Consider the following 14,058-nt stretch of genomic DNA (forward strand, 5'->3'; position numbering starts at 1 on the left):
GCGGTACAATTTCCAGCTCCAATACACCCCGGGCAAGGACCTGATCATATCCGACGCTCTGTCCAGGGCAGTCAACACGCCGTGTGAGCCAGATGGCTTCGTCTGCCAGGTTGACGCCCATGTGGCCTTCACGGCCTCCAATCCTCCGGCCACGGATGAGCGTCTTATCCACATTCGCCATGAGAATGCGGCTGACGCCCTACTACAACGTGTCATGCGCCACATGACGGACGGGTGGCTCAAGGGCCAATGCCCGCAGTTCTACAATATCAGAGACGATCAGGCAGTAGTCGATGGTGCCCTGCTGGAGCTGGACCGCATCGTGATCCCGCACAGCATGCGCCAGCTCGTTTTGGAACAGCTACACGAGGGCCATCTTGGCGTGGCGAAGTGATGACGGAGGGTCCGAAATGCTGTGTACTGGCCCGGCATCAATGAGGACATCGCCAACACTGTGCTCAACTGCCCAACCTGTCAGCGGTTCCAGCCGGTCCAACCACGTGATACCCTAAAGCCCCATGAGCTTGTCACATCCCCTTGGTCTAAGGTAGGCGTTGACCTGTTCCTTGCGCTCGGCAGGGACTACGTTCTGATTGTAGACTTTTTTTCGAACTACCCAGAGGTCGTACGCTTGCACGACATCACATCATCGGCGGTCATCCGTGCCTGCAAGGAGACCTTTGCTCGTCACGGAATCCCACTCACTGTGATGTCGGACAATGGCCCCTGCTTCGCGAGCCAGGAATGGTCCAACTTTGCCAGCAGGTACAACTTTGTGCATGTGGCATCCAGTTCCCTGCATCCCCAATCCAATGGCAAAGCGGAAAAGGGCGTCCACATCGTCAAACGGCTCCTCTGCAAGGCTGCCGATGCAGGATCCGACTTCTACCTCGCCTTGCTGACCTATCGTTTGGCCACACTCTCCACGGGCCTGTCGCAAGCCCAGCTGCTCATGGGTCGCACTCTCAGGACCACGGTGCCGTCCATTCACGTCCCAGACCTCGACCACGTTCCGGTCCGTCAGCGGATGCAACAGTCTCTTGCACCACACAAGGCGGCGCATGACGCTCGGGCGACTGCTCTCACTGCTCTGGCGCCGGATGACAATGTCCGCATCCATCTTCCGGAGGGTGGCTGGTCTGCAACGTCTGTGGATCTTCGGCAGGTGTCTCCCCGCTCATTCCTGGTTCGTCCGCCCACAACACCGCAGCCAATCACCAGAGAGAGCACACGCACTATAAAGTCAGGGGACAGGAGAGTTCCCGCTCATTCTAGTAGCAGCCAGCTCGGAGCACAGAGCTCACAGCCTGCAACACAGCCATTCACCATGTGCTGAGTGCATCAACCGGTTCGGACTAGGCAAGGGTCAACAGTTAAAGCTGGTATTGTATTTACCCACAGTTCAAGTATGTTAATATAGTTAACCGTATAATAAAATAGAGTTGCACCACTTCCAGTGTTGGTGACCTGTTTGTGATCCAGAACACCCAACACATCAACCTTCTGTACTTCTGTTAATGGGCTCTTCCACGGAAGAGTGGCTACATTATGAATGGATGGGAGTCCACTCATTCAAGAATTATAACTTTTTTTAGCCGTATTTTATATTTATTCAATTAAAAATTACGTTACACTAGAATGCATCAGTTGGTGGACAACTGGTGTGTCGATGGGGGTGCGGGGGGCGTGGGGGATGGAGGGGGGCGTGGGTGGGGGGGGGGGGCGTGGGGGTGATGGAACTGCAGCTACCCCTCGTTTACAACTCCTAATGTTTTCCTTATTTAATAACGACATGTTAAATGAAAATCATCGTTCCATAAGAAACCCATGTAATAAAGGTAGTTTACATTGTGGATAGATCGTAAATTCTTATTGACTCAATCTGCTACCTTTCCCAAGTCCCCACTCATTCGCAGTAGGGGTGGTAAGTGGGTCGGTTGAGCAGTGGAGGTGGCGACTCAGCAGTAAGGGTTTTAAAAGACCAACCATGTGGAGGAATAGCGCCATTCCGGGAGCACCCCTAATATACGGACTGCTGCAATGCTGTTCGAAGGCACTTTAAATTGGATAACAGAACAACAATCTTATTCACCTCTGGAACTCCAATTCCAACTTCTGAATTTAGCAATTCAAGTCAGTATTTAGTTGCTGTTTGTTTTCCAAAATGTTTATTCTTAATATACAACCTACACAAGTAGAAATTAATGCCTTGCCCTTAAATGGGGAACAGGAGGATATACTTTACGCACTTACGTTTAAACAATGTCATTGAACGCTGTAGCGTGGAGAGCATTTACATAGAATATAGAACAGTACAGCACACGATGGCCACGCCCTTCGGCCCACGATGTTGTGCCGACCATTCATCCTAACCTAAGATCAACCTAACCTACACTCCTTCAATTTACTGCTGCCCATGTGCCTGTCCAGGAGTCGCTTAAATGTCCCGAGTGACTCGGACTCCACCACCTCTGCCGGCTGTGCATTCCACACACCCACCACTCTCTGTATAAAGAGCCTACCTCTGGCATCTCCCATCTTCCGCCAATCACATTAAAATTATGTCCCCTCGTGACAGCCATTGCCATCCTGGGGAAAAGTCTCTAGCTATCCACTCTATCCATGTCTCTCATCACCTTGTACACCTCTATCAACTCACCTCTCCGCCTTCTTCGCTGCAGTGAGAAAAGCCCAAGCTCCCTCAACCCTTCTTCATAAGACATGCCCTCCAGTCCAGGCAGCATCCTGGTAAATCTACTCTGCACCGTCTCATAGATTTCATAGAATTTACAGTGCAGAAGGAGGCCATTCGGCCCATCGAGTCTGCACCGGCTCTTGGAAAGAGCAACCTATCCCCATAACCCAGCAACCCCACCCAACACTATGGGCAATTTTGGACACTAAGGGCAATTTAGCATAGCCAATCCACCTAACCTGCACCTCTTTGGACTGTGGGAGGAAAACGGAGCACCCGGAGGAAACCCACGCACACAGGGGGAGGACGTGCAGACTCCGCACAGACAGTGACCCAAGACGGAATCGAACCTGGTACCCTGGAGCTGTAAAGCAATTGTGCTATCCACAATGCTACCGTGCTGCCCTTAAGAACAAATAAGTCTCCAAAGCATCCACATCCCATACCAGGCTCCCAGAACAGGCGCTGGTATGTGGCGACAGTAACTTTATTTGAAGCCTACTTGTGACAATACGTGATTTTCATTTAATTTCATTTAATTTCACATCCTTCCTATAATGAGGCGATCAGAACTGGGCACAATATTCCAAGTGTGGTCTAACTAGAGTTTTATAAAGCTGCAGCAAAACCTTGCCGCTCTTAAACTCAATCCCCTTGTTAATGGGAAGGGTTTAAAGTAATGTGGCAGGGGGATGGGAACCGATGAAGGAAGTTGGAAGGTAGTGAAACAGGAACAGAAACAAAAGGAAGTAAGGGGGAAAGTGTAAGGCAGAGAAGCCATAGTCAAAAATGAAAAACGGCGACAATACAAGGTACAGTGACTGAGGGGAGCTCAGTGAATAGGACCAGGAATACTAAAATAAATAAAACGGGAAGTGAAAACATTAATGGTAAGCGACGCGGCAGGTTGTTACAGGAAGATATGGGTTCAACGACAAGGAAAATTAGGAGAAAGGTTAAGAGGAAATATAACTTAGGAGAGGTTACTGATCGAGGTATTAAGATTCAGAACAGAGGTAAAAAAGCCAACATAAGTGTACTTTACCTGAATGCTCGTAGTATTTGGAATAAGGTAAATAATGGCGCAAATCATCGCGAATGACTATGATTTAGTGGCCATTACTGAAACATGGTTAAAGGTCCGCTGCTGCCCACTCCGCTGCTACCCACTCCGCTGCTGCCCGCTCCGCTGCTGCCCACTCTGCTGCTGCCCACTCAGCTGCTACCCACTCCGCTGCTGCCCGCTCCGCTGCTGCCCGCTCTGCTGCTGCCCACTCCGCTGCTGCCCACTCCGCTGCTACCCACTCCGCTGCTGCCCACTCCGCCGCTGCCCACTCCGCTGCTGCCCGCTGTGCTGCTGCCCACTTCACTGCTGCCCGCTCCGCTGCTGCCCGCTCCGCTGCTGCTCTCTCCACTGCTGCCCGCTCCACTGCTGCTCTCTCCACTGCTGCCCGCTCCACTGCTGCGAACTCCGCTGTTGCCCGCTCCACTGCTGCCCACTCCGCTGCTGCCCACTGCACTGCTGCCCGCTCCACTGCTGCCCGCTCCGCTGCTGCCCGCTCCATTGCTGCCCACTCCTCTGCTGCCCTCTCCGCTGCTTCCCGCTGCGCTGCTGCCTGCTCCACTGCTGCCCGCTCCGCTGCTGCCCGCTCCGCTGCTGCCCGCTCCATTGCTGCCCACTCCTCTGCTGCCCTCTCCGCTGCTGCCCGCTGCGCTGCTGCCCGCTCCACTGCTGCCCGCTCTACTGCTGCCCGCTCCGCTGCTGCCCGCTCCACTGCTGCCTGCACCACTGCTGCCCGCTCCACTGCTGCCTACTCCGCTGCTGCACGCTCCACTGCTGCCCGCTCCACTGCTGCCTGCTCCACTGCTGCCCGCTCCACTGCCGCCCGCTCCGCTGCTGCCCACTCCGCTGCTGCCCACTCCACTGCTGCCCGCTCCACTGCTGCCCTCTCCACTGCTGCCCACTCCGCTGCTGCCCGCTCCGCTGCTACCCGTCCCGCTGCTGCCCGCTCCACTGCTGCCCGCTCTGCTGCTACCCGCTCCGCTGCTGCCCACTCCGCTGCTGCCCGCTCCGCTGCTGCTGCCCACTTCACTGCTGCCCACTCCGCTGCTGCCCGCTCCACTGCTGCCCTCTCCACTGCTGCCCACTCCGCTGCTGCCCGCTCCGCTGCTACCCGTCCCGCTGCTGCCCGCTCCACTGCTGCCCGCTCTGCTGCTACCCGCTCCGCTGCTGCCCACTCCGCTGCTGCCCGCTCCGCTGCTGCCCACTCCACTGCTGCCCACTCCGCTGCTGCCCACTCCGCCGCTGCCCACTCCGCTGCTGCCCACTCCGCTGCGTCCCGATCCGCTGCTACCCGCTCCGCTGCTGCCCACTCCGCTGCTGCCCGCTCCGCTGCTGCCCGCTCCACTACTGGCCGCTCCGCTGCTGCCCGCTCCGCTGCTGCCCTCTCCACTGCTGCCCGCTCCGCTGCTGCCCGCTACACTGCTGCTCTCTCCACTGCTGCAGCTTCCTCCTCATCGAGCAGTTGCAGCTCGTACAGCCGCATTGCCCATCAAACATGGAACAGCGAAACCCTGGAACAGGGAAGGAGATAGCGAGCGAGATTCCCCATGTCCAAGACCCGGAACCTAGGCAAGTTCTTCATGCAGCAAACACAAAGTTATGACGTTGCCAGACGTACAGCTTGGAAGTACCTTATTTCCAATATTATTTAGAATGAAAGGGAGTTCGGAACAGAGGAACAGACAATCAGCGAGATGCCTCCATCAAAGAACAATGAACAAAGAACAAAGCAAAGTTAGCACAGGAACAGGCCCTTCGGCCCTGCACCGGTCATGCTGCCCGTCTAAACTACAATATTCTACACTTCCTGGGTCCGCATCCCTCTATTCCCATCCTATTCACGTATTTGTCAAGGTGCCGCTTAAACATCACTATCGTCACGTACGTCAGTTCAAAAGCTACAAGGCAATGTAGCAGGGTGGCACAGTGACATAGTGGTTAGCACTGCTGCCTCACAATGCCACACACACGGGTTCAATTCCGGCCTCAGGTCTGTCTGGAATGTTATGTTCTCCCCGTGTCTGCGGGGATTCCAGCGGGTGCTCAGCTTTACTCCTACCAGTCCAAAGATTCAGAGTACCCAATTATTATTTTTCCAATTAAGGGGCAATTTAGCGTGGCCAATCCACCTCCCCTCCACATCTTTGGGCTGTGGTGGTGAGAACAACGCAGACACCGGGAGAATGTGCAAACTCCACACGGACAGTGACGCAGTGCCGGGATTTGGACGCGGGTCCTCAGCGGAGCGATGTTGCAGTGCTAACCACTGTGTCAGGTGCCGCCCTATACAGCCCAAAGATATGCAGTTCAGTTGGACTGGCCGCGATAAATTGTCCCTTAGTGTCGAAGATGTGCAGGTCAGGTGGGACGGCAGGTTTTCCAGTACAGGGCAGAGGCATGGGCTTAGGTACGGTGATCTTTCAAAGGGTCAGTGTGGCATCGGTGGGCAGAATAGCCTCTTTGAGAACTGCAGGGATTCAATACAAACTGGAGCCACCCCTCCACGTGAGGACATTGGCGTTCCAGGAGACAGGAAACAAGACACGTGAGTGTGCACTATAATCCGAAGGTTCTGGCGAGAATGCCATTGATTGAATTTGCCAAAAGACCATAAGGCATAGGGGCAGAATTAGGCCACTCGGTCCATCGAGTCTGCTCCACCATTCTATCATGCCTGATATTTTTATCATCCCCATTCTTATTTTTCTCATCCCCATTCTTCTGCCTTCTCCCCATAACCCCTGATCCCCTCATTAATCAAGAACCTATCTATCTCTGTCTTAAAGACACTGTGATTTGGTCTCCACATCCTTCTGCGGCAAAGAGTTCCACAGATTCACCACCCTCTGGCTGAATAAATTCCTCCTCATCTCTGTTTTAAAGGATAGTCCCTTTAGCCTAACATGGTGTCCTCTGGTTGTAGTTTTTCCTACAAGTGGAAACATCCTCTCCACGTCCACTCTATCCAGGTCACGCAGTATCCTGTAAGTTTCAATGAGATCTCCCCTCATCCTTCTAAACCCCAATGAATACAGACCCAGAGTCCTCAACCGTTCCTCATACGACAAGTTCTTCATTCCAGGGATCATTCTTATGAACCTACCCGGACCCTTTCCAAGGCCAGCACATCATTCCTTGGATACGGGGCCCGAACCTGCTCACACTACTCCAAGTGGGGTCTGACCAGAGCCGTATATAGCCTCAGATGTACACCCCTGGTCTTGTGTTCTAGCCCCCTTGGCATGAATGCTAACATTGCATTTGCTTCCTAACTGCCGACTGAACCTGCACGTTAACCTTAAGAGAATCGTGAACAAGGACTCCGAAGTCCCTTTGTGCTTCTGATTTCCTAACCAACTTCCCATTTAGAAAACAGTCTATGCCTGAATTCTTCCTTCCAAAGTGCATAACCTCACACCTTTCCACATTGTATTTCATTTGCCATTTCATTGCCCACTCTCCTAGCCTGTCCAAGTCCTTCTGCAGCCCCCTTGCTTCCTCAATACTACCTGTCCTTCTACAGATCTTTGTATCATCTGCTAACTGAACAAAAGTGCCTTCATTTCCTTCTTCCAGATCATTAATGTATTTTGTGAAAAGTTGTGGTCCCAGCTCGGACCCCTGAGGCACACCACTAGACACCGGCTGCCATCCTGAAAAAGACCCCTTTATCCCCACTCTCAGCATTCTGCCAGTCAGCCAATCCTCTATCCATCCCAGGATATTACCCTTAACACCATGGGCCCTTAACGTACTTAACAGTCTCCTATGCAGTTTCTTGTCAAAAGCATTCTGGAAATCTAAATAAATCACGTCCACTGGTTTTCCTTTGTCTAACTTCCTTGTTAACTCCTCAAAGAACTCTAACAGATTCGTCAGACATGACCTCCCTTTGACAAAACCGTGCTGACTCAGTCCTATTTTATCATGCATTTCTCATCGTTAATAATGGACATTAAAATTTAACCAATGACCGAAGTCAGGCTAACCGGCCTATAATTTCCCGTTTTCTGCCTCCCTCCCTCCCTTCTTAAACAGGGGTGTAACATTAGCCACTTCCCAGTCCACTGGGACCCTTCCTGCTCCAGTGGTTCCTGAAAGATCATCAATAATGCTTCCACAACCTCCTCAGCTAGCTCTTTTAGAACCCTGGGGTGTAGTCCATCCGTCCAGCTGACTTATCCACCTTCAGACCTTTCAGTTTCCCCTGAACCTTCTCCTTAGTAATGGTCACTGCACTCACCTCTGCCCCCTGGTTCTCCAGGTGCTCTGGCATCCCACTGGTGTCTTCCTCCGTGAAGACTGATGACAAGTTACTATTCAGTTCGTCTGCTATTTCTTTGTTTCCTATTATTACTTCGGCAGCCACGTTTTCCACTGGTCCAATGTCTATTTTTGCCTCTCTCTTAAGTTTTATATGTTGAAAAAAACCTCTTCCTTAATTCTTTTATATTCCTAGCTTGCACTCAAATTGCATCTTCTCTCCCCTTATTACTTTTCTAGTTGTCCTCTGCTCACTTTTAAGAGCTTCCCATCCTCTGGATTCCCACTAATCCTCGCCACTTTATATGATTTTTCTTTCGCTTGGATGCTGTCCTTGACATCCCTCGTCATCCTTGGATGCCTTGTCCTCTCCTCAGCATGTTTCCTCCTCCTTGGGCTGAAGTTAAGTTGTGCTCCCGAATAACCCCCAAAACTCCTGCCACTGCTGTTGCACTGTCTTCCCTGCTAGGCTCCTTCTCCAATCAACTCTGGCCAGCTCCTCCCTCATATCTTTGTAGTTACCCCTATTTAATTGTAATACCGTTACATCTCATTGCAGCTTCTCCCTCTCAAACTGCAGGGTAAATTCTGTCATATTGTGGTCACTGCTCCCTAAGGGTTCCTTCACCTGAAGTTCCCTAATCAAGACTGCCTCATTACACATCACCAAATCCAGAATTGCCTGTTGCCTAGTGGGCTCTGCCACAAGCTGCTCCAAAAAAACATCTCTTACACATTCCACAAATTCCTTTTCTTGGCATCCGCTACCAACCTGATTTTCCCAGTCCACCTGCATATTCAAGACTCCCATGATTATTGTGATATTGCCTTTTATACATGCTTTTTCTATCTTCTGGTTTGTTTCCTGCCCCACCTTCTGACTACTGCTAGGGGGCCTGTACATAACTCCCATCAGGGTCATTTTTAACTTTGCGAATCCTCAACTCTACCCACAGAGATTCTATGCCTTCGGATCATGTACCACTCCTTGCTATCGATTTAACTTAATTCCTTGCTAACAATGCAACCCCGCCCCCTTTGCCCATCCGCCTCTCCTTTCAATAGGGCTCATATGCTGGTATATTTAGATCTCAGACCTGATCCCCTTGCAGCCACGTCTCTGTGATGCCCACAACATCGTACTGGCCAATTTCAATATGCGCAACAAGCTCATTTACCTTGTTCCGTATACTGCGCGCATGTAGAAGCCAGGTATTTTTCATACAACTAGTATAGGTAAAAGATAGCTGTTTAAGCATAAATAATAAGCCCCAGTTTTAAATACCCATTTAAAATGAGAATTTCCGCACCCATAACCACAGGTCATGACAAAACAAATAGCTTCAACAGAGGCACACAAAGGCCTGACACATGCATCAACTAATTGGAGATAAAGACAACATTTTCACGAAGATACTTTCAAATACAATTTGACATTAAGAAATGAGCTGTACCAGTAATCACATCAAGGACGAAGCAGGCACCATAGCAACATGAAGGCATAATTGTTCACAATGCAGATAACAGCTAAGTCAGCAGAAGACCAGTTTTTGTTGGTAAAGATTAAGCAGAAAATCGCATTCCATAACATGCAGACATGAAACAATTTAAAGCTAATGTTGCACATTGAAGATGGACGGCTTGCCGACAAATCAAATGTGTTTGAGTCTAACCCAAACCAATTAGGATTATATTGTATTGTGATTACATGACTTATGACAGAAATGAAAGCGTATAACTGAAAAAGATTCCCCCGCCATTTTGGGGAGTGTTTTTGAGGTTTTGACGTTTAGTTGTAGTTTAGTTCTCTCTCTTTTTCATGTTTCAATTCCAGACTTTGACCTTTTAAAAGTTATTGTCGAGCTGTCTGCCTAAGCAAGAAGATCATGTCTTTGATTCTCTGAAAGCTTGAAATTGTCTACGAATTGCCTTTTAAATGACTTTCAAATTGTAATCAATAGAAGACTAATAAAACAATTCCTATTGGCACCTGAGAAGTTCTAACTGCAAATTTCTACTGAGTCCCAGTAATCGCAAAGTGCTGCTGGTAACCGAATAATAGAAGGAATACTATAAATTCCTTCAACTTGGTGTAGTCCAATAATAGGAATCTTACAACTTGGCGTAGTCGGCAGAAGGGGGACTACTGAGAACGACGTTTGAAGGAGGCTCAGACGACAACAGAAAGCTTCGAAGATAATCGGAGGAGGCCCGGAACCTTCGGGAAGCTTCGGAGATAATCGGAGGAGGCTCGGAACCATCGGGAAGCTTCGGAGATAATCAGAGGAGGCCCGGAGGACAGCCGGAACCCACGACTCGACGAGGGTGAGAAATATATTTTTCACCCATTAAAAGTCTTAAAGCCTCATCAATCAGTGCTTCGACCCCTGAAAAGAACATTTTTATAGACTGTGTTAAATCAATCAGGTGCCAGTCATTGAGACTAACATGGACGTGGCTGGAAGATTAGTCACTGCAATAACTAAAATAAAACGGGACTGAAAAAATAGTGACGGCAGTCAACAATCAAGGAAAATGTATGGCTGATCCAAATCAAAGTGTAGGTTCAGAGCCTTTAGCAAGCAGAACATTACTCCCCACTACATCCAAGGGGGGGGTGCTGGAATACCAGATGTTTCTGTTGAAGATATGTTGGGGGATTGTAGATCTTTCATTCGTAGACAATTTGACCTATGTGAAACCTCCCAAAAAATTGAATCAAAGTATGATATCCCCAGAGGACAGTTGTCCATCGATAATATCAAGAGAGCATGGGGAAAATGCACACGATTACACCGCGCAGAACGTGTCAAATGGTCCCTGGTAATTACGGGATAGATACGCAGTCAGCAAGAGATCATTATTAAAAATAAAAGTGATAATGAGTATAGGTCCACTGAAGACCAACTAATTGGAGTTGTTGGAGAATTGCGAGATGCAAAATCCAAACTTGAGCATTATGATGAAATTAAAACAGATTTGCAAAATAAACGCTCTGAACTCCAGCAGTTATCTTTTCAAATAGCAGAATTCCAAATTCAAGTTTTTAAAGTGGATTCAGAATTACAAAATCAAGTTTTTGAAGTGGAGTCAAAATACCAACCGTTGCAATTAAATACTGAGCGAAGTGATGATGAGTATAGGTCCACTAAAGACCAACTAATTGCAGTTGTTGAAGAATTGCAAGATGCAAAATCCAAACTTGAGCATTATGAAGAATTTAAAACAGAATTGCGAGATGCAAAATCCAAACTTGAGTGATGAAATCAAAACAGATTTGCAAAATAGAACCTCTGAACTCCAGCAGTTATCTTTTCAAATAGCAGAATTCGAAATTCAAGTTTTCAAAGTGGAGTCAGAATACCAACAGCTGCAATTAACAACTGAGCGAATTGAACTTGAAAATTGCAAGTTAATCTAAGAAAGATGTGTTTTAGAAAGAGATATAAACAACGGCACTGAACACTGCAATCTTTCTGTGCAGAAATTTTAACAAACTGTACAAACTGAGAAAGCGGCACAAGCACCCCACCTAGCAGCATATTACCTGCTGCTCCAGCGGCGGCTGCTGCAGCACCTGCAGGAATATCAGCAGTAACTACAATTTCACCACCAGCACAAGGGCAAACACGTACCCTTGCTCCATTAAAATCACGTAAGAAAATACCACAATGTCTTTTCTGTGGTAGAGTAGGACACTGGATGGCAAAATTCTATCATAAATTGCACAGCCGAGATCAAGTGTCAATAATAAATCTGTTCCTTTGTTAGATGAATCATACGAAGATACTGTCCCTACAATGCAAAATACTAAATGAATTTGACTAGCCCCTTTAAAACGCAAGCGGGTTAGAGTTGGAAGCAAAAAAAATAGAAGAAAATGGTGAAACTATCACGAGAAACATATTTGACCACCAATGGGTTCATGAACCAACAGATCCTTCAAAAATTGACGAATGGTCCAAAGATCTTCCACACCCTAAAAAGGTGGTATGACCACATGGGATGGAATTCACAGATTACAAGCCATTTACAGTCTCCACCCATTTGATGGAGTACAAATTCTGACTATCATGCTAGGTACTCGTGTAATTTCAACCCTTAGAAATGAAGTAGAAGTTGCCCTTGGAGACAATTTGCAAAATTTAGAAGCTGGTTGGCTAGCAGTCATGAATGGGCTATTAAAATTTCGCCACCCGAGGACCAATTGGTCTAAGATCACATCTTGCATTCAAAAAAATAATGAAGATATTCAGGATTTTGAGGAAAGATTTTTACATACTTGGATGGAATATTCAGGGGTGACACTCGACCAGGAAAATGACACATGGGATGCAAGCACTTTAAGTCCATTAAAAACGGCTTTTATCGCCGGTGTTAAACCTGAAGTTTCTGCTGTCTTGAATTTGGTTTTACCAGCTTGGGCCACAGCTGGCACATACCGAGACATAGTTGACCGATGCATTCAGATAGATCGTGGTTTGCACAATCAGGCAACTTTTAACACTGCAGCTGCTCAAATGCAGCCTATTGCTCAAATCCAGCCCATGTTGCCTGCTGCTCCAGCGGAGGCTGCTGCAGCACCTGCAGGAATATCAGCAGTAACTACAATTTCACCACCAGCACCAGGGCAAACATGTACCCTTGCTCCATTAAAATCACGTAAGAAAATACCACAATGTCTTTTCTGTGGTAGAGTGGGACACTGGATGGCAAAATGCTATCATAAACAACGGATGGATTCGAGAGATGATAATGAAGTAGACAATGTTCACTACAATACATTTCCACTTCGTGATCAACCATGTAACGCTTACCAACAAGCCACATCCAATATGGCGTCTGGTCAGTACCACTGGCTAAGCAACTACAACCATGGTTTGCTTTTAGAGTTAATCAGCAACAGTATCATAATAACCCAACTGTTTTCCACATGGCTCTACAGAATAATCTCAAGAAACTGCCTGTTCGGCCTTCCACCATTATCCAGTATGAAGATGATGTTCTGATAACCTCCATCAATAAAGTTGATCATGACAAAGACTTACGGGTGGTCTTGAACCACCTCAGTACTAACAGTCACAAAGCTAGCTTTCACAAAGCACAAATTGCCCAGAAAGAAGGTGTTTCCTTGGGACAGATAATTTCCAAAGGAAAAAGGGAACTTACTCAGAACAGAACAGCTGCCATCAAAGCAGCTAAAGAAACCTCAACGTATCGCTAAAAAGTTTCCAAGAACTGTCAACTTAAGAAAACTGTCATTATTCTGAACGTTGCTTTATTAATTTAAAGAGATTAACATATCTTGTTAGCTGTGTTTCCTTTAACAGAATCAACGAATTGATCTACAGACAACCAAGATACAGCGCAAAATTGGTTCAGTTATATATTCAAAAAGTTATTGTGTTTGATATTTTAAAATACATGTTTAAAATTAGCCTGGCAATTAAAACTTCAAACAATGTGGAAGCTGATTTATTTTTTTAAAAACTCTGGTTAAAAACAAATCTATATTCCAAAAGAACAGATCGTTCAAAGACATTTGATAACGGGAATTTGGCAGCAATCCAACTTTTACTCCCAGTCCATTTGAGTGACTATTATTTTCAAATATAAAAACGTTTAGAGATGTGAATGGCATCATTCCAAGCTTCACGCCCCTTTTTGTCTCTGCAAGAAAATTAACCCTTTCAAAAGCTTTTGGGGATAATCCAGAAGATGTCAAAGACTTGACAATTCACATGCAATACAAAGTTTCATTGTTCAATTTTGATAATCATTTTACTATTTATTACTAAATCATATGTTCAATTTTTTATTGTATAATCATTTTATTTGTATACATGAAGTTATTATTAATTGTTTATTGTTGAATTATGTAATCATGATATCAATTTTCAATCAGTATATCAATGTTAAGATCTGTAAAATGTTAACCGTAGTATTACAAAATCGAATGGCACTTGACTATGTGCTAGCTGAAAAAGGTGGCACCTGCGCCCTGATTGGTGCAGAATGTTGCACTCTCATTCCCGAT

The sequence above is a fragment of the Scyliorhinus torazame genome, chromosome 20 (assembly GCF_047496885.1).
Source record: "Scyliorhinus torazame isolate Kashiwa2021f chromosome 20, sScyTor2.1, whole genome shotgun sequence".
NCBI lineage: Eukaryota > Metazoa > Chordata > Chondrichthyes > Carcharhiniformes > Scyliorhinidae > Scyliorhinus > Scyliorhinus torazame.